The sequence below is a fragment of the Trichosurus vulpecula genome, chromosome 5, assembly GCF_011100635.1.
Source record: "Trichosurus vulpecula isolate mTriVul1 chromosome 5, mTriVul1.pri, whole genome shotgun sequence".
Taxonomy (NCBI): domain Eukaryota; kingdom Metazoa; phylum Chordata; class Mammalia; order Diprotodontia; family Phalangeridae; genus Trichosurus; species Trichosurus vulpecula.
The window spans coordinates 68,083,706-68,107,008 of record NC_050577.1 but is presented as its reverse complement, the minus strand read 5'-3'; the positions used below and the strand labels follow the sequence as shown (position 1 = coordinate 68,107,008).

At 36.3% G+C, this 23,303-nt stretch overlaps 1 protein-coding gene across 2 annotated transcripts in view; it reads right to left on the bottom strand.

Moving 5' to 3' along the window:
- WAC (WW domain containing adaptor with coiled-coil) overlaps positions 1-23,303 on the bottom strand; it is a 120,199-nt gene that overhangs the window by 83,377 nt on the left and 13,519 nt on the right. The window lies entirely within an intron of this gene.

Here is a 23,303-nt window from a genome sequence, read left to right as displayed (position 1 = left end):
TACTTAAGGGTCATAGTTGAGAAAAAGTTGAAATTAATTAAGCCTTTAACATTTATGTTGCTAAATTAAATGCCAGATTTTCCTTCCGCAATCTGAAATTAAATTGACAAATGCACATCCAATCGGCTGCCAAGCCTCATCGATTCCAACTAACCTTCTCTAACATCTATCTCCTAGTCTCAACTCATACAGCCAAGACTCTAGTTCAGCCCCTAATTTCCTAGCAACTGCCTCTCTAATAGCTCATCATCCAGTGTCTCCTCTCCAAGCCATACACCACACATCTTTCAAACAACAATCCGAAAACAAAGGTACAACCATGCTTATTCCTTTGCTCAATAAATTTCAATGACTCCCCATTTCCTTTAGATTAAAATATGAGCTCCTCCAGCAGTTTAATGTCCTTTACAGTCTTTCCAAGCTGATTACACACTGTTCCCCACCCACTCAACAACGCAAACAACTTATTTAGGCACATTCCTTCTCTAAACCTTTTTTTCTTTTGAGCTTTGATTAAAGAGGCCATCCCTAGATCAACTTCTTAAAGAGGCCTATTCACTGAATGGGTTACCTCACTCAAAGTGAGAATCCCAAGACCTTAGCCTCAAAGGACCAGGGTCTCCCAATGCATCTTGGGCCATCTCTAGTCATCCTGGTGAATATCATGCCATGGACCCAGAAGGCTCTGGGGGAAAGTGAGGCTGCTGATCTAGGGCAGCCCTCCCTCACACAAATTAAAATGAATTGCAAGTCATGTCATCATTTCCCTGATGTCAGGGTCCTCTTTGAGAACACAAACACAACAACAGAGACAACACTAGTACATCACCTCACCTCCCACCTGGACTAGTGCAATAACTTTCTAATTGGCATCTGCCACAAGTCTCTCCCCACTCTGATCAATCCTTCACACAGCTGCCAAGTAAATATTCCTAAAGCTCAGGCCTGAAAATGTCATTCATATGCTCAAAAAGGTTCAGCCGCTCCCTATTGCCTCTAGGACCAAAGTGAGACTCTTCTGCTGTGTGGCATTTTTAAAAGCCTTCATGATGTGGCTCTAATTTTCATGCTTATTACATACCTCTCACCTGAAAAATACTCTTACTCTATGTTCTAGTCAAACTGGTTTACATGCTTTTTCCCATAAATGTCCTTCTAGATCCTGCCTTGATAGCTTCCCCACCACTACCACACACCCTCCCTCCCCACCCCACCCCAAGGCTTCTCTTCTGACCTTTGCTTCTTGGAACCTTTGGTTCTTCTTCAAGAGGCCTTTCCTGATCACCTAGCCTTTACTCTCCACTGAGTATTGGTCGTATATATAACCTGTATTTATTTACCTGTGATATGTCATTACATGTCCCCTCCCACCCCCCACCTTGGGAATATAAGATCCTGATGTTCAAGGATTATTTCATTTTTGCATTTGTAACCCCAGAGCCTAGCACAGTCACTGGCACTTGGTAGGGAGGGACTTAATAAAATGCTTGTTACCCTATTTTGTATATAGAGGATATTATGGAGGGGAAAAAATGGCAGTTCAGCCCAGTTCTGTTACCTCCTTCTTTAACAGATCAGCCTAGAACAAAGCAATCCAAAGTGGGATTTTCAAAGAGCACAAGAGTGATGTCAATGTGAATTTAACTGACAGTTAATAGCTATTCTACCAAGGAAATAACGAGCTATTCATAGGGCAGCTGGAGCCTCAAATCAATGAATGATCCTGTAGGATGAATCATAGAGAGGATCCACTGATCATTACATTGGGATTTTAAGTGACATCTCCACAAACAGCAAACACCATCAGCATTACACTTGGAGAGTTGGAGATGATGGTAGAGATTATCCAGTCTCAATCCCAAGCCAAGCAAAGTAAAACCGAGAGAGCAAGCGGCTCAAGCACTCCCCAGCTACAGTGAAACAGCAAGTTCTCAGATTCATCCTATTGTTCTTCACAATATATACTACTTGTTTAATTACAAAAAACCATGACATAATATTCTGCATATTAATACCCAATTTTAATTATGGCTCCACTGCTGTCAAGAGCTTTGGCTAAGTACTCAAATGCCTCAAAGTTATAAAATTGCTTCCTTTTAAAATTTGTATCCAATGAAGAGAGACTTCCATGGAACACATGCAACCTGATTATCATAAAAGACTCCACAGAGATTAGAATTTCGGGGCATTAAATATATTGCATATATAAAATGTTAAATAATTAAGCAATTAATAGTTAAAACAACTGATTGGTGATGATTTAATACATAATTAAAATGTTGAAAAGTGCCTCTTGTACCACACCCTTAAGTTTAGTAACCTAGGAAGTTCTCTGACTTACATAGCCAGAGTCTTTGCTCTGTTAAATGTCTCCTGAGAGTAGAGATTATTTCATTATTTGTATTTACATCCCCATCATAATGTGTGTAGAAGAAAATAAGTGCTTAATAAATGCTTGTTAAATGATATAGGAAAGTAGGAAGAAGAGAAGGAAAAGCAAAACTAGGCAGAGGGGAAAAGAAAAAGGCGGCAGCCTAAGGGAAGATATGTCCTGTGACTAAAAGAAAAAAAAAAACAATTACTGATTTAAAGTAATTCCAAGAGAGAAGTTCCAAAACTTTTTTTTGACAAGATTAATGTTAAGATTTCAAATTCTATACAATCCAATGCTCATTTATTTAGTGGCTACTACTTTATGACCCTACACAAAGTCTGATAGAGATGCTTAATTGTGGTATGTATGTGACAGCTGGGTTCTCACAGGTTATGCCAATAGAGCTTTGACTGGTTCTGTCATGCTAGAATAGCTTCTAAAAGGTACAGGCAGAACATTTTAGTTGGCATTCTGAGGACCAGCTCTGCTACGTACAGAGAAATTCGAAATCAACAGGCCAAGGATGATCAACAGCAACATAAGAACAAATGAATATACAAAGCAGTCCTTAGCGCTTTGCAGGCCCTCCCATTTCTGTAGAGACCATGGTAGAGTGATACAAAAGGAGGTAAATGGGTGTTATGAATCATATTTTTTTAGTCCACCCATAAACATTAACTTAGGCTTTGTATTAGTATTCTAAAGACGAATTCCTTGTTCAATGACTGGTGGACATAATTCTACAAAAATTTAATTTTATCAACGCTGATGAGATAAAAAGAACCAGAAGACAAGGAAATTGAAGATAACAATAAATAAAAAAATAGCTCACCCTGAAGGGGCAAAGAAAGGAGTAAATTTTATTGTGTGTTCAAAAGGCAAGAAAAAGCATCCATTATAGGACATCTGGTCACTTCATATACAGTGTCCATAAATATTTGCAAAATGTTCACCATTAAGACCTGCAGGTTATGAATCAACAACTGTTTCACAGTACGATCTATCTGGAACTCAATAAGACCCTCCAAATTAAAAAACAAGATATACATCAACATTTGATAAACTTAATATAAAGGTGGGAAGAGGTGAGGTCATTAAGAGTATGTTGAATGCATCCCAAAAGCTTTGGTATATTGTCTCATTGTTGTCATTTTCTTTGATAAAATCATTTATCGTTTCCATAATTTGTTATTTTATGCACCAATTCTTTAGGATTATGTTAGTCTCCGTTTAATTTTGAATGTATTTGTCAAAGGCTCTTTCTATTGTGGTCAGTAAAAGTTGTGTTTAATATGTCTGCTTTTCTGCAATTTTATGAAGTTTTTATGCCCTACCACAAGGTAAATTTTTGTAGTAGTTGCTACATGAAGTTGAGTAATATGCATGTTACTTTCTATTTCCATTCAGTAGCGTTAGGGGTCCTTGACCAGCAAGTATCCCTATCTCAGTACGCAATGATGAGGTGGGAGTCAAAGATGGATACAACTCTGATTTACTGGCAGACATTATACAGTTTTATAGGGTTTTGCACTACATAAGCAGAAGCAGGTGTTCAAGGGGTAAGGGGATGAGAGCATGGGAAGATCGATATCTGGTGGGAAGAATCTGGATTGTTGTAAACTATGTTTCCTACAAGCGTATGGGGCAAACTAGGGCTGTAGTAAGGTAGTTTCCATAGGAGTATGGGAACAGAAGGGGAGTGCTGTTCTACAGTATCTAAAGAGGCATGGGAAGCCTCGGGCAGGATACAAGCTGGTATCAGAACTCTATGAGCTACGTGAGGCACAGGGCAGGATGCTCCTGTAAAGTATCCATGAAGTTTCCATAAATTAAAGCATGTTTGTGTTAGGCACTGGTTCAAGAGCATTTGGTAATGGCCAGCTGGGTTCCTCCTACTGGGCTTGTGAGTCATTGGTGGATGGACTCTGCCTACATGAGAAAGGATGGCTATGAGAGCAAGCGGGGAGGCGGGGGGGCTGTTAAGGGGGGCTGCTAGGGACGAAAGTCTTTCCTCCGGGTGCCTCACCGTTCCAACTCCTACTAAGCCTGTCTGGTTTTACCCAGGAAACAGGCCAAGCGCTAGGGTCCGAGCAGCTCCGGGGTCAGCACTAACTCCCTACATAGTAGTTACCAGATACCTAGCATATCTAACTTTTCTAAACTTCTACTGAGGTACTTAATGTCTTTCATGTTATCTTTTTGTTAGATGTAAGTTCTCAGAGGAGTACAATAAGATCCCTATTATAATTTTCTCTCTATTTCTTCCTATAAGTTGATGTAACTTTTAAGTATTCAGTATTTACTAGGTATTTAAGGTGTCACTAGGTGAGTTTATATTAGGTAGTGATGTTATTTTATTGTCTGTAGTGCCTTCAATCATAAGTTTCCTTGTTTCTCTCTCCTACCCATTTTGCCTTGTCTGAGATCATGATTACTATCCCTTAGTTCATGTGAAGTAGCTCTTAGAGGAAATTTTATGTTACTAAGCTCTTTTAACAACAAAAGACAAGAGAACAGATCAATTTTGGGTTACGATGAAAAACTAGAAAAGCAACAAATCAAAAAACACTAGCTAAGAAAAAAAAATCCTCAAAAGTCATAAGAGACTGAAACTAAAAACAAAAATGAAAAATCCGTAGAATTGATGAATAAAACTAGGAGATATTTTCATTGAAACAACAAATAAACTGACCATTAGCTAATCAGATTTTTCCAAATCACCAATATCAAAAACAAAAAAGGAAAACTTACAACAAATGAAAAGGAAATAAAGGAAACGTTGAACTTATATCACCCAATTATATGTCAATAAAACTTAGGCAAAATGGAATATTTACAAAAACATAAAATACTCAAATTAAAAGAATAGACAAGCTATAAATGTATTCTCAAAAGAACCAAGATCATATATTTACAAATTAATAATACCCAGCATTTAAAGAATTACTTTAAATATTAAATGGTATGCAAAAAATAGAAAATTGTCTATGATACAATTATAACATTGTTACTGAAACCAGGGAGAGAAAAAGCAGAAATACCCCTAATGAATACAGATGTAAAAATACTGCATTAATATAATAAGTATTAGGAAAGGGGCTACAACAACATGCTCAAATATTATACACAATGATCAGATTGTATTTATACCAACAATGCAGGGTTGACTCAAAACTAGGAAAACTAAACATAATTGACCATATTAATAAGAGTACAATTAAAAATCAAAGGAATTAACATTTCAAAACATGTTTTTGACAAAATAGAACACTCAAAACATTTTTAAAGTAGAACAAATGGACCTTTCCTTAATGTAAATTTTATCTATCTAGTATTAAGAGCCAACATTATCTGTAATGGACAAACACTAGTAGCTGTTCCAAGATCAGGGGTAATACAATGATGTCCATTATCACCACTATTATTTAATTCTAAAAATGCTAGCTATAGTAATAAGACAATTAAAAAAGGAATTGAAAGAGCATAAAGGAAACAAAATTACTTTTTCAGAGATATGACCTTCTTAGAGAGGCCTAGAGAGTAAACTAAAAAGTTTGATTGAAACAAATAACTAGCCAGCAGTTAGCAAGAAATGAAATAAACCAACTCACATCATCGACTTCTCTATATATTAATAACAACTGAGTAGAAAGGTATAGAGAAATTCCATTCAAATTAATTACAGAATGCATAAAATATTATTGGAGTCTATCTACTAAACCACATGCAAGAATTTATAAAATTCTTGACAGAAATAAAAGGCAGACATAAATAACTGAAGACATTAACTGCTCGTGGTCAGACTGTGACAATAAAATAAAAATGATAATGCTAACTAAATTAACTTATTCAATACAAGACCAATAGAAAAGCCAAAGAGTTATTTCCTAAAACTAGACAGAATAATAACAAAATTCATCTAGAGACATAAAAACTCTTAAGGAAAATAATTAAATAAAAAGGGCATTATGGGGGCTTAGCAGTACTAGATTTCAAATTATACTACAAAACACTAATTAGAAAACAATTTGGTGTTGGATTAAAAAAAGAAAAAAGTTGACTAGCAGGACAGAATAGAAACCCAGGACCCAGAAGGAAACAGATACAGTTGCATAATATTTGGTAAGCCCCAAAACCCCAGCTACCGGAGAAAAGGATTTACTCAACTCACTACCTGACAGAAACTGCTAAGAAAATTAGAAAACGGCTTGGTGGAAATTAGATTCATACCAACATCTTACACCACATATAAAAATAAGCTCCATACGGATAAATGACCTAGATATAAAAGGGCATATCAGGGACAAATTAGAAGACACTTTTCACAACTAGAATATTTGACCAAAGAACAGAGAAGATCACATCAGATAAAGTGAAAGTTAAAAGGATTTACACAAAATACAAAATTAACTAAAATTAGAAGGGACATGGTTAACTAGAAGAAAAATAGTTATGGCAAGTTTCTCTGAGAGATCTGACACCCAAACTTTGTTTAACTGTCAGGTGTTCTCTCTCTCTCAAAAAACCGCTCAACATGGGGTAAATGTGATAACCAAAATATACAGGCAACTTAGAGAAACATATAGAACCAAAAGGCATTCCAAAATAGAAAGAAGATCTTACCTGTCTCCTCTGTCTTCCACATTTTAATTTCATTTACAGGCTAAGTGAGCTGAAGGTTCATCACTAGAATGCTGTCCATCAAGTAAACCTCTGGCTATACCAAGTAATCAAACAGCCCTAGAATCTCAGATTTAGAGCTCAAAGAGATCTTAGAGGTAATCAAGTCTAACAAGAAACATTGCACAGATAAACTGAAGTGCAGGGATGTTAAATCACTTGCCACAACCAGCTGACCTCTTTACATCAGAAATGACAATAAAAACTATTTAGCTGGTTCTACACGAGATATCAGCACAAGATACTTATAAATGAAAATAAAACATCTTTCCTTGATTACTGATCTAGTTTGTGGTGTATATCTTACCCATCAATTTTATTTACATTATACTTTTTTCTCCAAGGTCTCAAATTACAACCCTTCAAACAAAATATCAGAAACACCTGAAAGGACATAAAAATTGAAAGTGGTCAAAAGAAGGCCTAGTAGTACCAGATTTCAAAATATATTTCAAAGTGGGCAGCATCAAAACAATCTAGTACTAAGAAACAGAGTGATGGACCATTGCACTAGATAAGGTACACAACTACACAGTAATAAATGACCATAGTAATCTAGTGTTTGATAAACCCAAAGATCCAAACTTTTGGGGTAAGAACTCACCATTTGACAAAAATCCTGGGAAAACAGGAAAGCAGTGTGGTAGAAACTAGGCATAGACCAACATCCCACATCACATACCAAGATAAGAGTCAAAATAGATAAATGATTTAGACGCACAGAGTGCTATCATAAGCAAATTAGAGGAGCATGGAAAAAAACATACTGCTCAGATCTATGGATACGGAAAGAGTTTACGACCAAACAAGAGACAAAGAGGATCATGGGAAGTAAAATGAATTTTGATCACATGAAATTAAACTGTTTTTGCACAAAGAAAACCAATGTAGCAAAAATTAGAAGGAAAGCAGGAACTGGGGGAGGGAATTTTACAGCAAGTTCTCTGAAAAAGGGCTCATTTCATAAGTACATAGAGAAATGAGCCAAATTTATAAAAATTGCAGCCATTCTCAGTTAAAAATGGTCAAAGGATATGAACAGGCAGTTTTCAGGAGAAGAAATCAAAGTAATCAATAGTCACATTAAAAATGCTCTAAATCACTACTGATAAGAGAAATACAAATTATAACAATCGAGGTACCTATCAGATGGACTAACTTGACAAAAGGAAAATGACAAAAGTTGGAGGGGATGTGGAAAAATTAGGACATTAATGCACTGTTAGTGGAGTTGTGAACTAGTCCAACCATTCTAGGGGGCATCTAGGTAGCACAGTAGGTAGAATGCTGGGCCTGCAGTCAGGTTCATCTTCCTGAATTTGAATCTGGCTTCAGACACTTACTAGCTGTGTGACCCTGAGCAAGTCAACTTACTTAATTCTGTTTGCCTCAGTTCTTCATCTGTATAATGAGCTGGAGAAGCAAATGCCAAACCATTCTAGTATCTTTACCAAGAAAAACCCAATTGGGGTCACAAGGAGTTGTATAGACTGAAATGACTGAACAATAACCACCACCAACCACCATTCTGGAGAACAATTAGGATTTATGCCCAAAGGGCTATAAAACTATAACCTTTGACTCAGCAATACCACTAGGTCTGTATCCCAAAGAGATCAAAGAAAAGGGAAAAGGACCTATTTGTAGAAAAATAATAACAATTCTTTTTGTGATGGCAAACAGGTGGAAACAAAGAGGATGCCCATTAATTGGGGAATGGATGAACAAGATGTGATATGGTTGTAAAGGAATACTACTATGCTATAAGAAACGACAAACAGAATGGTTTCAGAAGAACCTGAGGAGACTTAAGGGAACTGATGCAAAGCAAAAGGAGCAGAAACCAGAGAACATTGTACAAAATAACAGCAATATTGTAATGATGATTAACTATGAAAGCCTTAGCTGCTATGATTAAGACAATGACCCAAAACAATTCCAAAGGACCAAGATGAAAAATGCTATCCACCTCTAAGAGAAAGAACTGATGAACCCTTGAATGCAGACTGATGTATACCTTTACTTTCTTTTTCTTGGTGGTATGTATGTTTTCTTTTGCAACATGGCTAATATTATACATGACTTCACATGTATAACTTATCTATTATGTGCCTTCTCAATGTATGACAAAGGGGCTGGAGGGAGAGAATGTACATTTTCATGTACAAGGTAGGCATAAAAAGGTACATTATAGGGATTTCTAGTATTAATAACTATTTGAGGATATAAAGAAGAAACTCCTAATTTTAATATATGTTTAGTAAGAAGGCCAAGACTTTTTATCTTGTCTAAATAGTAAAAAGAAACAGTAAGAGATACAAAATATAATCTAACTCTTGTTAGAGTACTCTAAAAAAAATCCCCCACACAAGTCAAGTCCAAAGTTAGTTCTGGCTTATTAATATGAATGCAAATCTCTACCTCAAGTATTTACTAGCTCTGTGATCCTAGGAAAGTCACTTAATCTCTCCTACCCTCAGTTTCATCATCCGCAAAATGGGGGTAATAATAATAGCACCTACTTCCCAGGACTGTTACAAGGATCAAATGAGACAGCATTTGTAAAGAGATTTGCAAACCTTAAAATGCTATTAAAAATGATAGCCATTACTACTGCCAGTGTTAAATATTAGTATGTCTAAAATGAAAATATTTGACTAACATTTCACAGAATTTTGTAATATTTCACAGATTTTACAAACACCCCTTATTTGAGGAATTCTATTGAAAATGACATTACTGTAACAAATTATTAAAAATTTTTAAAATGATCTTATCAAGGAACCCACTGCCTTTGGATGAAATAGAAAGTTATATCATTTCTTTTTCCTTGATTTTAAAGAAAGTTTTATCATTTTTACAGTTTTGTTTTGTTTTTTGCGACAGCTGTGATTTCAGTAACATAAGGAGCTCCCATTGAGAAACTTCCTCCACCAATATGGGTCAGCACCTGCTACACAACTTAGAATTTTTCTCAGGTCCTAAGAGGCATAGTGCCTTGCAGGGTTGCCCAGCCAGGACATGTCAAAGGCTAGGCTCAAACCCAGGTCCTTGCTAATTAGGGCCAGCTCTCTACATGCTACCTTGGGCAATGCACTAAGATTAAGGGTTTAAAAAAACTACCATTAAAAGTCTAGCTACCAGTAAAGATATTTAATATGCCAAAATGCATAACAAGTTAGTCCTGTTCTCCCTTACAATGGGGGAACAAAGAGGTGGGGAGGTTAGGCAGCCTGCACCAGGTCACACAGCTCTTTGGAAAGAGACTTCACCAGAACAAATTCTTCTGAGACTGGCACCACTAATATGAGCAAATTAGCACATCATCACAGACATGTGTTTAGCTAGTATTTCCAGTGCATGGCTCCCTTATTCATAAAAATTCAGATCTCTTGTTAAAAAAAAAATCAGAAAATGGTTCCCAAATTCAGCAGCTCATTTTACATTATACTGCCAAAGTTAGGAGAGAACATTCTGAGCAATGTTCAAATTATTCACAGGTCTAGTCCTTACCTCCATCCCCTATCTCTATCCTACAGGAAAAAAGGCGATTGTCAAAAAGATGACAGCCTAACAACTACAAGTGCTTAAGAAATAAAGTTTATGTTAAGCTGATTTCTTTTCCAAAAGGAAATCTCAACTTTATTTTAAGCTACAAAACTTTATCTAAATATACAAAATTAAGCACTCTTCTAATTTACAGTCTCTGTAATGATCTGCTTCAGAAAAAGTCTGCAAATTCTGGCAATCTGCAAATACAGAAATTTAAAATTACTACACTGTATAGAGAAGTCAAACAGTCAAGCAACTAACTACAAGGTATAAAAAAAAGAGCACAGTTACTATGAGCCACATATTGGCAAGGGACACAGCAAATATGCAAAACCATAAATCGTAAAACCACAAATCAAGAGGTATTCTTGTTCTCTGGAATATCATCCTTTGTACTAGCAGAAAGGCAACTGATTTTGTTTCTGCAGTACGACATCACAAAAGTGAAGTAACAGAAATTCTGTAACTTAACAAGGAACGTGACTCCACCTTGATGCTGTAAGCCCTGAAACCAGCCTAGAACCTGATGGAATAACACTGCTCAAAAAAGTAGCATTCTTCTAATACTTCTTTTCATCAAAGCATAATGCCAGCATCATAGAATTGACCTAATACAGGAAATGAATTAGGATCCACTCTATTCTAACATATCAACAAGCAAGTACAAAGGTCCTAAGCACTATTTGGACAACCTGATGTGACTAATATCCTATCCGTTGTTTTCAGTCTAATTCTGCATTAATACAAAGCTAAGGATACATCATGATACAATATCCTGGTAGCTAACAAGAAACTGGATGGGAGACTATTCGCATAAACAAAATCATCCTCACAGAAAAAAAAAGTTATATTGATACCACAAAAACACAAGATTTGACAACGATATTGTTATGACTAGTTTTTGTTTTTGTTTTCCAACAAACATACCAGCAACAGTTAGGTGGCGCAGTGAATAGAGCACCAGCCCTGGAGTCAGGAGGACTTGAGTTTAAATCCAGCCTCAGAAATTAGCCACTTACTAGCTGTCTGACCTTGGACAAGTCACCTAACCCCAACTGCCTCCCCTCCCCCCTCCAAAAAAAAAAACATACTAAAATTTATCCTTCTAAATGAGCACTGAACCCTTCAAAATATTCACCTTGGAAGTCATAAAACTTATTTAACAATGCTGCAAAATATTTTTACTACTCCCATTTGAGAAGTATTTTCAGAACCTGTGGTATATTCTTTTAAATACCCTCAATGGTGATAAAAACTTCACATTTAAGGTGTTCACACAGATGTGATTTTAGGAAACAGCTGGAAGTTCTTCAGAACCATGTTTCACAAATAATTTATTACGCATGCAAGCTGCTAAGCAACAAGGGTCTTGACCAAAATATAACACTCTGTGATTACCCAGGCTTTGCTTAAGACTTCCATGAGAAAGAAATCAGTGTGTACAGAGTAGTCCTTTACATTTGTGAAAAATTACTTTTTAAAAGTGATAAGTCAAAATACACTTTAACTGCCATCTGCTCTGGGGCTAAGCTAACTTTTTAAACTTAGTCACTAGAGCTCTCTTTGTCCCTCTGGAGCGAAGCAAAATAAGTCTAACCCCTTACAATAATAACCACAGAATATTTGAAGATCGGAATCTTATATCCCCTAAGAATACTTGTCCAGTGGTCCAGTTTCTTCAACTAATCTCCTAAGTCATCGTTTCCAATACCCAGACCATCCTGGTCATTCTCTTTTAGTTTGTCATTGAGTCTCTTAAAATGAGGTGCACAGAATGAGACAAAATTCTGCGGATATGGTCCAATCCAAGGACCACCACTACATCATGTTAGCTCTTAAACTATACTACCGCTCGTATTTACATTCATATTGAACTCATAGTCAATTAAACACTCAAGATTTTTGCACATAAACCATTTTCTTTGTCATATATTCCTCCGTCAGGTACTTGGTATAGATTTTAAAAACATTCTTAGACACACAAAAAAAAAGATCATCATACAGGATGGCTAGAGGAAAAGTAGAGGTAAACGGAGAAATTTCGGTGTTAAAAAAGCAAAAGATAGCACAAAAATTTTATAAAAACATGAAATTTATATTGTCTCTTAAGAATTACCTGTTCAGCTGTAGTCCATTGAAAGTTTTTGAGTACTAATTATGTCATTTAACATATTAGTATTCTAGATCAGCCCTAAAGATCATCTCAAAGGAGAATCCTCAGTTGAAAGAACCAACTGTTTCACCTGGAGAAGACTCAAAGGCGAGAAACTGCAGCTGTCTTCAAGTATCTGAAGGACTTCGTGTGGAAGAGGGTCTAGATTTACTCTGACCACAGAGGACACTGATAAAAATGCCGAACAGAGTTTTGGCAGAGGACAAGTCTTATAGTGTCCCACTAGAGACCTTCCCTAGATTTAAAGGACTTAGTGATAGAAAAGATCTTAAAGATCATCTCATTTGGCTAGAGAGAGAGGTGACTTGCTAGTCATATAGGTAACATACATTAACAGAGCTGGGAGTCAACTCAAGTCCTGCCTGATTACAAACCCAGTAACCTTTCCCCTGAATCAAGGATTCATTAAATTCCCATCAAAAAAAGTCCAAGTGTAGACGGTGAGGAGGGATCACAAGTTATTTAGAACTGAGGTTTCAGACAGAAGTTAGCATTTTCCCATTCATCAATTTAACTAGGCTACTCATCTTCAAAATGGGGGCAGCCAGTTATTTTCCTAAAAAGCATGTCTGACCATAAGACACCCTTTACTCAAAAGCAAACAAAAAATTCAGTGGTTCCCTATCCGATCAAGTATTTCTGTTTTTTATCTCATCCTTTTAAAATTTCTCTATAGAAGTTTCCAAATGTATAGAAGTGTTAATACAGTAGCACCTGGGGACAGAGGTGCCTCCAAAGTCTTAGTACAATTTTAAGCTTTAAGAATTAAAACTAGGCTTTTGGGAACATCCTATGTGTACACACACACTCAACAAAGTTTATAAATGAGTAAGTACATCATACTGGGAGTTCAAATATGTTATACTGATAGAGGGACTCAATCAAAATTTGGAAACCAATGATATAAGCAATCAGTGAAAAACACAGAGTCCCAGTCTACGAAGCCAAACCACCACCATTGCTAAAGACAGTGTGTGAAGAGTATGACCATTAGCAAGTCACTTCACCTGTTCAGGTTTGTTTGCTCATCTATAAAATTCAGGTTTTGGACAAGTTTATTTGCAGTCCTTGGCCAGTTCTCAGACTCAAGGAATCAATGACACTGCCAAAAATTCAGAGAAATTATATGTGGAAAGAAAATGCCTCACACTTTAAAAACTAAGCTGCTCTGAATTTTGGTATGGAAGTATGCATCCTCTAGATCTCTTAAAACACACACCCCCCCAAACAGAAAACATGGTTTCTATTCAAAAGGAACATACTTTGTAAATAAAACTAAGATCTTCAGAGCCAAAATTTTTTACAATACAAAGAGATAACTATAGACACAAAATACAGCATCTTCTGCTAAGTATTTTAAGAAAAGGACAAACACAATATAGCATTAGTCTGGTGAAGTCAAACTTGGGTGGCAGACAGTAAACTAGAATGTCACACATGAAGAGTGAGTTTCAGAAAATGCAGAAAACTATGTAGTTCTGCTCATCTATAAAGCACTGAGTTGAAATCAGATAAAAAGAAATTAAAGTAGGTCTGCAGAGAGGCTCTTGAAGCCCTTTTACCTTCCAATGTGATACAAAGGACAATTAAAAGACACTGTAGATTGCAAAGCTGGGAGTTTAGTCTCTTAACAAAATTTTAGAATATAGTAATTCCTACCAAGCAAAAGCACTTACTTCCTTAGGCTATTCGTAAAGCATAGGCTTAAAATCAAAAAAGTGATACACAGATAAATGAAGTACTTTCATGTTTCAACTCAAAAATGAAAAGTAGCCAGTAAGTAAAAACAAAAAAACCCTGATACCCAAAACTCAATTTAGAAACCTAGACACTTTGACAATATAGAAAGAGAAAAGCAAGTTGGATTGCCTATGGGGAATTTCAGAGCTCCTACAAGAAACAGAGGCCAAGTTAAACTCGTGATCCATTCAATATTCTCTCGCTTATTTTCTCAAACCACAAACTTAAAAGATAGATTACTGCTTCTCTTAGCAGACACTTAACTGTCTTTCATAAATTCACCAAAAAGTCTTAACACTTTGACTAAACAACAATGTTGATTAACCATTTTAGTAGACTACCCAATGTATGAGAGTCCCTCCCTCCAAAATAAAATTAAATTCCAAAAAAGCACAGAGTTTGATAAAATAAGGGTACAGCTACACATCAACAAATATTGAGTATCGATACACAAAGATTTTAAGCAATCCAATGCCTAATGGTAATTGTTACAAAGCAATGTTTGGTAAAATCTTATTAAATTAACCCATCTTACAGCATTGATTATAACATTCTTTCTTAAATAAGGATCTTTAATAAACATAGAATTATTATTATTTTAAGAACTTCTAATTATTACTTTTAGATACAGTTTAGGTTGTTGAATCTAAATCTCTCAATGTGAAAATTTAGCAACTGAGTAAGTTGCATTAGACTACCTAACTCAGAGAGTCACCTATAGAGAAAGTTTAGATGGATTTAAGACTTATAAAAACTACATGATTTTAGAAAACTGAGCAATCACTCTGCTTTAATATCAAGTTCAGTTGTCATTATGTATGCCCTCTGGAACAAAATCAGATGTAATAAAAGCCACTAATTTAACATTTAGGGAAAGATAACTGAAATTATTAAAATTCCATAATTAAAAAGTTTTTCATTAATTATTTTTATCTTTCAGATACATGTGGTACTTTTTTTTGTCTAGAAATGTAAGTATGTCAATGTAGGAAACTCCCAGAGTGGAAATTTCATTGACCTCAGGTTAAATGGCTTAACACAGCTAGTATGTGTTTGATGCAGGAATTGAATTCCCAATCCCAATTCCAAAGTCAGTCCCCTATTGCCTCACGGGTAGTATCATAAAGGAATACTATGCCTATGCCACTTCTTCCAGGAGGCATTTCCTAATTCTTATGTTATAAGTAAACTTTCTTTCCTCCTCCCTCACATAGTACTTAGTATATACTTTTCTAAAGTACAGTAATTATATCTTGGTATGTATCTCCATATATCCTGCTTTGCCTCACCTCCCTATCCACCCCACCCCCAATTCCTGATATATTAAGCTCCACAAGAAGAGGGATCAAATTATTATGTTTTTATTTCCCCCAGCAATTATCATGTCGCTTCCTTCACACAGCAGGAAGTGCTTTATAATTGTGTGAACGAATAACAATATAATTTTATCTTTTTTTTTCCTTCACACACAAGACACTTGTCTCTCCCTATAGAATGTAAGCTTCTTAAGGTCAGGAAAGATGTTTCATTTGAAATGTTTGTAGTACCAGCCTCTAGTCCCCTGCTGGTACATAATGGGCATTAAATAAATGTTAAATAAATGAGATCAAGGGCTGTTTTGCTCAAATTGGTGAATGAATTACATGTCCTTCTCTATCTACTAGGGAGACCCCTGACATCCTCCACATTTCCAGTAATCTTTGCTGCTATCTACTCTATCTGCCACACCAGTAACTCTCCTCCCTCCTATACACTAGGGAAGGGTAATCAAATCAGTCATGACACTGACACTAGAATGGGCTTAACAAATGAATTTCTCTATGGCTCCAATTCACAACCCCTGTGGCTTTCCAAATCAAAATACTCCTCATTAGCCATCACTTCGATAAATATGTTGTCTTTCTCTATCAGAAAGTAAAGTCCTTGGGGTCAGGAGCTCTCTCTTTTGTATTTGTATTCCCAGCAATTATCACAGTATTTGGCACATAGTAAGCATTTACTACATGCTACTCTCATTTATTTATTATAGTACAAATAGTACCTAATTTTACAGACAAAAAAACTGAGACTTGAAAGATTGTAACTCATCCAGGGTCACCTTTCTGGTAAATGTAAGTGTTGGGATTTGAGCTTCTGACTCTCAAGTCAAGTGATCTTTCCACTGTACCACAACTGCTTCAAAGGAACTGGAACAAGACGAACACATCAGGCTACTTTGAATGCTCAAGGATATGTTTACCAAATATTAAGAAGGATTTTTAATCAGCTTACTGCTTATATATTAAATGATGCTGCTAAAATGTTTAAGGGTCCTTGAAAACAATTTACTCTCTAGCAGTTTAAACAATTTCCCTGAATTACTGAAAATCATTTGCTTAGCTTACCTTTTCATTAATATTGCAAATGTGAACTTTAGCCCGGTCTAAAGGAATTCCAAATTTATCCTTGGTATTAATAACTTATAATATATCCATCAAATAATGAAATCAAACAATTAGAATGAATAGAATTCATTCTTGGAGGTAAATCAGAAAATTATCACTTTCATAACCTTCCATGGCAGAATATGGTATTTAGATGTTTCAGCACATTAGGTACTCTATATTAGCAAGCATAAGAATGTGCACAAACTATACAGCTGGCAAAGATCAGCACAACTTGCTTAGTGAAGAAAGTCTTTAAGAAAAGGCAGTGATCACAGACCATCTATGCCTGTCTATCATATGCAATTCTTGCCTGTGTTCTACCATAATTTCACCACAGAAGCTTAACCCAAGACACATACTTCAATGATTTCTCTGAACATCATGGGGATGCCAGTATAGTTCATAAGAAGCCCATCATACATTTCTTTGATGATAACTCTCGTTCTTCATGGAACCATATTTCTTATGAATAGATTTGCCTTGAGATCATTATATACCCATTCACTGCCTTCAGAATGATACTATTGGAAAGGGATACACTACAGACAGTGAAACCTTCCAGATGCTTCTGTTTTCAGATGACACTATACTGGTTACACTCTAGAATGCTACAAAGTCTCTGAAACTTCTTGAATAAGATGTGTTTTGCCTAACCATCCACACAAGGGACAAAGAATACCTACTGTCCAGACTATGACATGCAGGTTATAGGAAAAACCTATCATATTGGTCCATCACTGTTTATAACATTTGTCATCAGATACACACTGCAAAAGCACAAGTTGGGACTAGAATTATGCAGGAGAAAAGAAGGTTGGACTTCCTTTGGTAAATTGCAGAGCTCCTTTAATAACCCCAAACTTCTCCCTGAAAAGCCCATCTTTTTAATACCTACAGTCTTCCACTAAAAGTCACAGACAGTACAGTCTCTGAAAAACCAATAAAGCACTTTTAATTTAAGAACTTTTCTCTGTTTACAAGAATGGGCTTTAAAAGCATCTCTTTGTTAAGGGTCAAACTGCTAAAAAATGTTTTTAAAACCACTTATAGTACTCTACATCCTAACTGGAGTTGATCTACGTGGTCTTTTGTCCTACCAATGATTTTTTTTAAAGTTTTTTAAAAATTATCTAAAACATTTGTTTATAATAACCAAACTTTCCAATGGCCTTCAACAATATCCCCAAGCCTTCATATTTCCAGAGTTAACCATCCTAATTTTATTATTTTATCTTCATGATAGCCACCTCCTTTCTCTTTACTATTTTTAGCCCACCTTTCTCAAAGGTTCACAGATTTAGGGCTAAAAAGGACCTTAGAGGTCCTCTAACCTAACCCTTTCTCTGGACATTTTTCAGATTTCATAACATTTTTTTTCTTCAGATCCTTCTTGAGAACTGTACATACAACATAGTTTCTTAAAAGGATACAAAAATGCTTCCTTGTTTCCTTGCAAATACTCTTTCTCCCGATATTAATAGCCAACATATTTTGGTAGCCTTTTTGACAAGAGCAACAAAATGGAACCATATCTTCAGGCAACAATTACAATGATCTTAGCTAATGTCCCCTTTCTTGGCAGTTGAAAGCACATCATTTTCTATCTGTACTTTGGATTATTTTACCTTTATCCTTACTCAGTTTGAAGGCTCATTTATGACTTCTTTTTACTCACTCACAACCTTAAGACATCTCCATGCAATCTACCTCTGGAGTCTTGAATTTTATTATGCAAAAGAGCTTAGTGCTTTTGTATAAGCCTGGAGATTCCATGGTACATTGCCTATTTGGGACTATTTGTTAATGTGTTTAATAATGCCAGTAGTGGCACTGACCACCGAGGAATGAAACTATTTATATCAAATAACATTAACATCAACATCCAAACAATGTTTAACCCACACTTTTAGGCTTGTCTTTTGGTTCTGTAGGGGGATTGTAGGATGGATAGGAGAAATAGACTATGATGCTGTTTTCTCCTGGCATACATCTTCCTATCTCTTTCTGAATCTCAACAGTTACTCCCAGTTCCATCACTGTCATACTTTCAATGTACTGGTTTATCTGATTTATTGCACAATGATCCCACCACCCTTTTGTGTCCCAAGTCTCACCGATGTGGCCAAATAATTCATCTTCTTCAGCCCTGATTCTTTTCTTGTCCCTGATCCTGCATTTTCTTCCTCCTTAAATATGGTCCTACCTTATCCTTCCCAACCAAGGTCCACTGTAAAATAGTTGGTTTTATCAATTTCCAACCAGACCAAATCCATTACTTCTAAGCAAAATTCAGCAGGAGAGACTAAAGGGAACTGGCCCTTGGTCCTTTGCTCCTCATGGTAAAGGTTTTTATTTCAAATCCAACATAACCAATAAGCAAAGTGAAAGGGAAAGCACTGGATTCCCCTCCACCAACCACAAACTATTGCACTACCACATTCATTGGGAATATTAGGCAAAATATTTATTACGAATATTTAGGGTAGGGAGATGAAGAAAGGTTCACCTAAGAGATGATGGAACAAAGTATACATACATTAATAGCTCACACATGACTATGTTTAAAGAAAAAGTATACTACACAGAAAGCTTTTGTCCTAACACATGACACACATCTGCCTTACTGAGAGGAGTTTTGATTCTGTTAGGAAACTGGAAAGATGGCTGTAATTTTTGTCACATTAGCCATTTCAAGGTTAAGAGAGGACTGGGTACAGTACAAAAGTAAAGGGACTTAGGACAACTGGAGTATAATGAACACTTAAGGAAGGAAAGAAAATTATGTAGCGTTATTCAACAGTTTTACCTAAGATCATAGTATCACCAAAATTATAGTACTTGATGATTTTTACACCACACTAGAGACTGCCAATGTCTTTGTGCAGAATCCATATACTATCACTAAATATTCCTTTTATCTGATATGATACATATTAGCTCTCATTTAATAAACATTCATAAAATACCTACTATGTGCAGAAAGAGCAAATAGCACACTAAAAACCTGTGACACCAAGGAGGCAACATAGTACAGCTACTTAAGAATTTCAATGGATCCATGACCTCTCTGCTCCCAGGACAAAATATAATTCATTCTTATCCTCTAAGTCCAGGGAGAATTTGTCTAAGCTTTCCATAAATTCTTCAAAAAAAATATATATCAGAGACTTTCTTTTGATGATTTTACTATTTTATGAACCCTAAGCAATGTTAGTCTTACCATATGGCTCTGAAGAGTCAAGTGTGGCTTATGGGATAGAGGGCTACCCTTAGGGTCAGGAAGAGCTTGGTTTATGTTCTGCCTCTTTCAAAACATACCAGCTATGTTACCATGACCCCACACTGCCCCAGGTAACTAAGACTACAGAGAAGCTGCCAATTAGTGAAGGAAATTTAGATGTAGATAGTCCTTTATACTAGTGAAATCACAAGTGCAAACTCTATCTATACATACAAACAGCATATTCTCAACAAAAGGCAAATACACTTCCTTCCCTCCTACCTTTTCACTTACCCATATACTTTAAAGCATGGCTTTATTTCCTCCTTTTTCATTAAACTTTTCCAAGATTCTCCAAGTCTAGTGAGCTTTATTTTCTCCCTATAACTAGATAGTTGTCATTTCTCCTATTTTATTAGGCTTGTGCTGGTATTTAACTCTTCCTTATTTAACTGCTCTTCCTAAATAATAAGCACCTTAAAAGTAGGTACTATACTTTACACTTCTCATATTCCCACTTTCTCTCCATAAATACACAGTGCTCTGTATATATTAGATACCTGATAAACATTTCTTAATTAAATGATTTCTATATTCCAAAAGTTTGCATGTTTGCTTCATAGAACTTTGTTGTACAGTCATACTTTAATGCATAAATTTTAAAATGCTTCCTGACAGTTCTTAGTATGATGCTTTGAACACAGTAAATGCTTAATAAACATTTTTTGTTCTTTCATTCATTCTATGACACGGAGAGTTTGAAGTATGTATCAGCGAACAGAGACTCTACACTAATAATACCTTAGAATATTTAAAGTACTAACATATAAGTAACAAACCTCTATAAACCTTAAAAAAATCATCTAATTCAGTATGTATAATTCATGTTGATGACTTCCTTACTGAGGTTACCAATGTGTTTAGGAAAACGATAAGTTATAATCTATAATTATTAAATAAATAGTTGCTGAGCTAAAACAAACTTCTTAATCTTTCTAATTCAAAATCTTTCAGGTGCAACATGTCCAATTATTAAATACCTATGTGCCAGGCACTGAGCTAAATGCTAAGGAATCAAAGAAAAGCAAAAGATAGTCCCTGCCCTCAAGGTGCTCATAACCCAAAAGGGGAGACAATATGAAAACAACTACATATAAATATGCCATAGACAGGATAAATCAACAAAGTGAAGGCACTAGAATTAATGAGGATTGGGAAAAAGTTCTAGTAGCAAGTGGGATTTTAGCTGAGACGTGAAAAAAGTTAGGCAGTAAGGCATTAGGAGGGAGAGCTTTGCAGGTGTGGGGGACAGCGAGTGAAATGCCCAGTCCACTGTCACTGAATCAAGAGTCAGTCCATGGAGGAGGGAGTGGAGTTTTAGGTGTAAGACTTGGGGGAGGGGGGGTGGCAGGAAAGGGCTTTGAACATGGAACAGAAGATTTCTGTATTTGATTCTGAAGGCAATGGAGGGCTGCTGGAGTCTATGGGGGGGGGGGCGAGGGGGGGAATATGGTCAGGCCAGCTTAGTGGGGGGATAAACTAGAGTGGAGAGACTTGTGGCAGACAGATAAACCAGCAGGCTACTATAATAATACAGGAATGAGGAGATGAGGATCTGCAAAAGGATGGAGGCAGTATTAGAGGAGATAATGAAACATATTTGAAAGATGTTTCATAGGTAAAATAAATTTTGGTAACAGACTGGATGAGAGATTGTCGTGAGAGTGAGTGAGGAATCTAAGATGATACCTACACTGGGAATCTGGGGAGCACTGGGAGGATGGTAGTGCCTGGATAGTTATGGAAAAAGTTTGGGAGGGGAGAGGGTTGGGGAAAGGGAGAGGGTTGGGGGGGGGGGGAGAGAATGAGTTCTGTTTTAGACGTGATGAGTTTAAGATTTCTTTATAAAAGACATCCAGTTTTACATGGCTAATAGGCAGTTGGAGGGAGATATGAGACTAAAGCTCAGCAAAGAAGTTAGGGATAGATAAGTAGACTGGAAAGTCACAGCACAGAGATGAAAACTGAATCCACGGGAACTGATGAGATCAACAAGTGAAACAGCATAGAGGAAGAGGAGGAGGAGGTTCAGGACAGAGTCCTGTGGGACACCCAGAGGGTATGACCTGGATAAAGATCCAGCAAAGGAGACTGAGAAGCTGTCAGGTACAAGAGGACTAGGAGACAGGATGGTCCCAAAAACTGAGGAAGAGGAGAGTATTGAGAGGGAGAGCAACAGTGGTGAAGGCTACAGAGAGGTCATTAGTAACTACGGTGAGAATAGTTTGGTCACATGATGAGGTAGAAAGTCAGAAAGAGTTTTAATGAATTTGGAAGTTAAGCGAAAAAAAAAGTTACTCCATCAAGAAGTCTGTGTAAGTCTAGTCAATGGTATACTGTCCCAGGCATGAAAAGCTAACTGCTAAGCATGCTACCACAAGTAACTGAAGGTATACATTTACATGTAAATAGTAAATATAGCAAATAGGAAACATAACTCTGATTGTATAGTATTCATAAGGTTTACAAAATGCTTTCTTCATAACCCTTTGAGCTAGGTAAGACAGGTTTTATTGTGCCAATTTACCAATATTCTTCTTTTAGTCCATTTTTTTTGGCAGATACAAATCACATTTCAGAAAAGACACTTGGTAATAAAAGGCCAGAAAAAAAACTGGATGCTAAATATTACGCCGGCCACTAAATACATGACTTTGGGCAAGACATTTTCCTTTCATGTAAAATGAGAATTCTATACCTATCTTATCTACTTGTCATAAGGACATAAAAGCTAATGTATGTGAAAACACTTTGAAAAGTATAAAGCACTAAAACAGGAAAATTATAAATGCTGGAGAAGATGCTGGAAAATTAGAACACTAATGTACTGTTGGTGGAGTTGTGAACTGATCCAATCATTCTGGAGAACAATTTGGAACTATGCCCAAAGGGCTCTAAAAATGTACATACCCTCTGACCCAGCAATGCCACTTCTAGGGCTGTATTCCAAAGAGATCATACAAATGAGAAAAGGACTCACACATACAAAAATATTTATAGCAGCTCTTCTCATGGTGGCAAAGAATTGGAAATTGAGGGGATGGCCATCAATTGGGGAATAGCTGAAAAAGTTGTGGT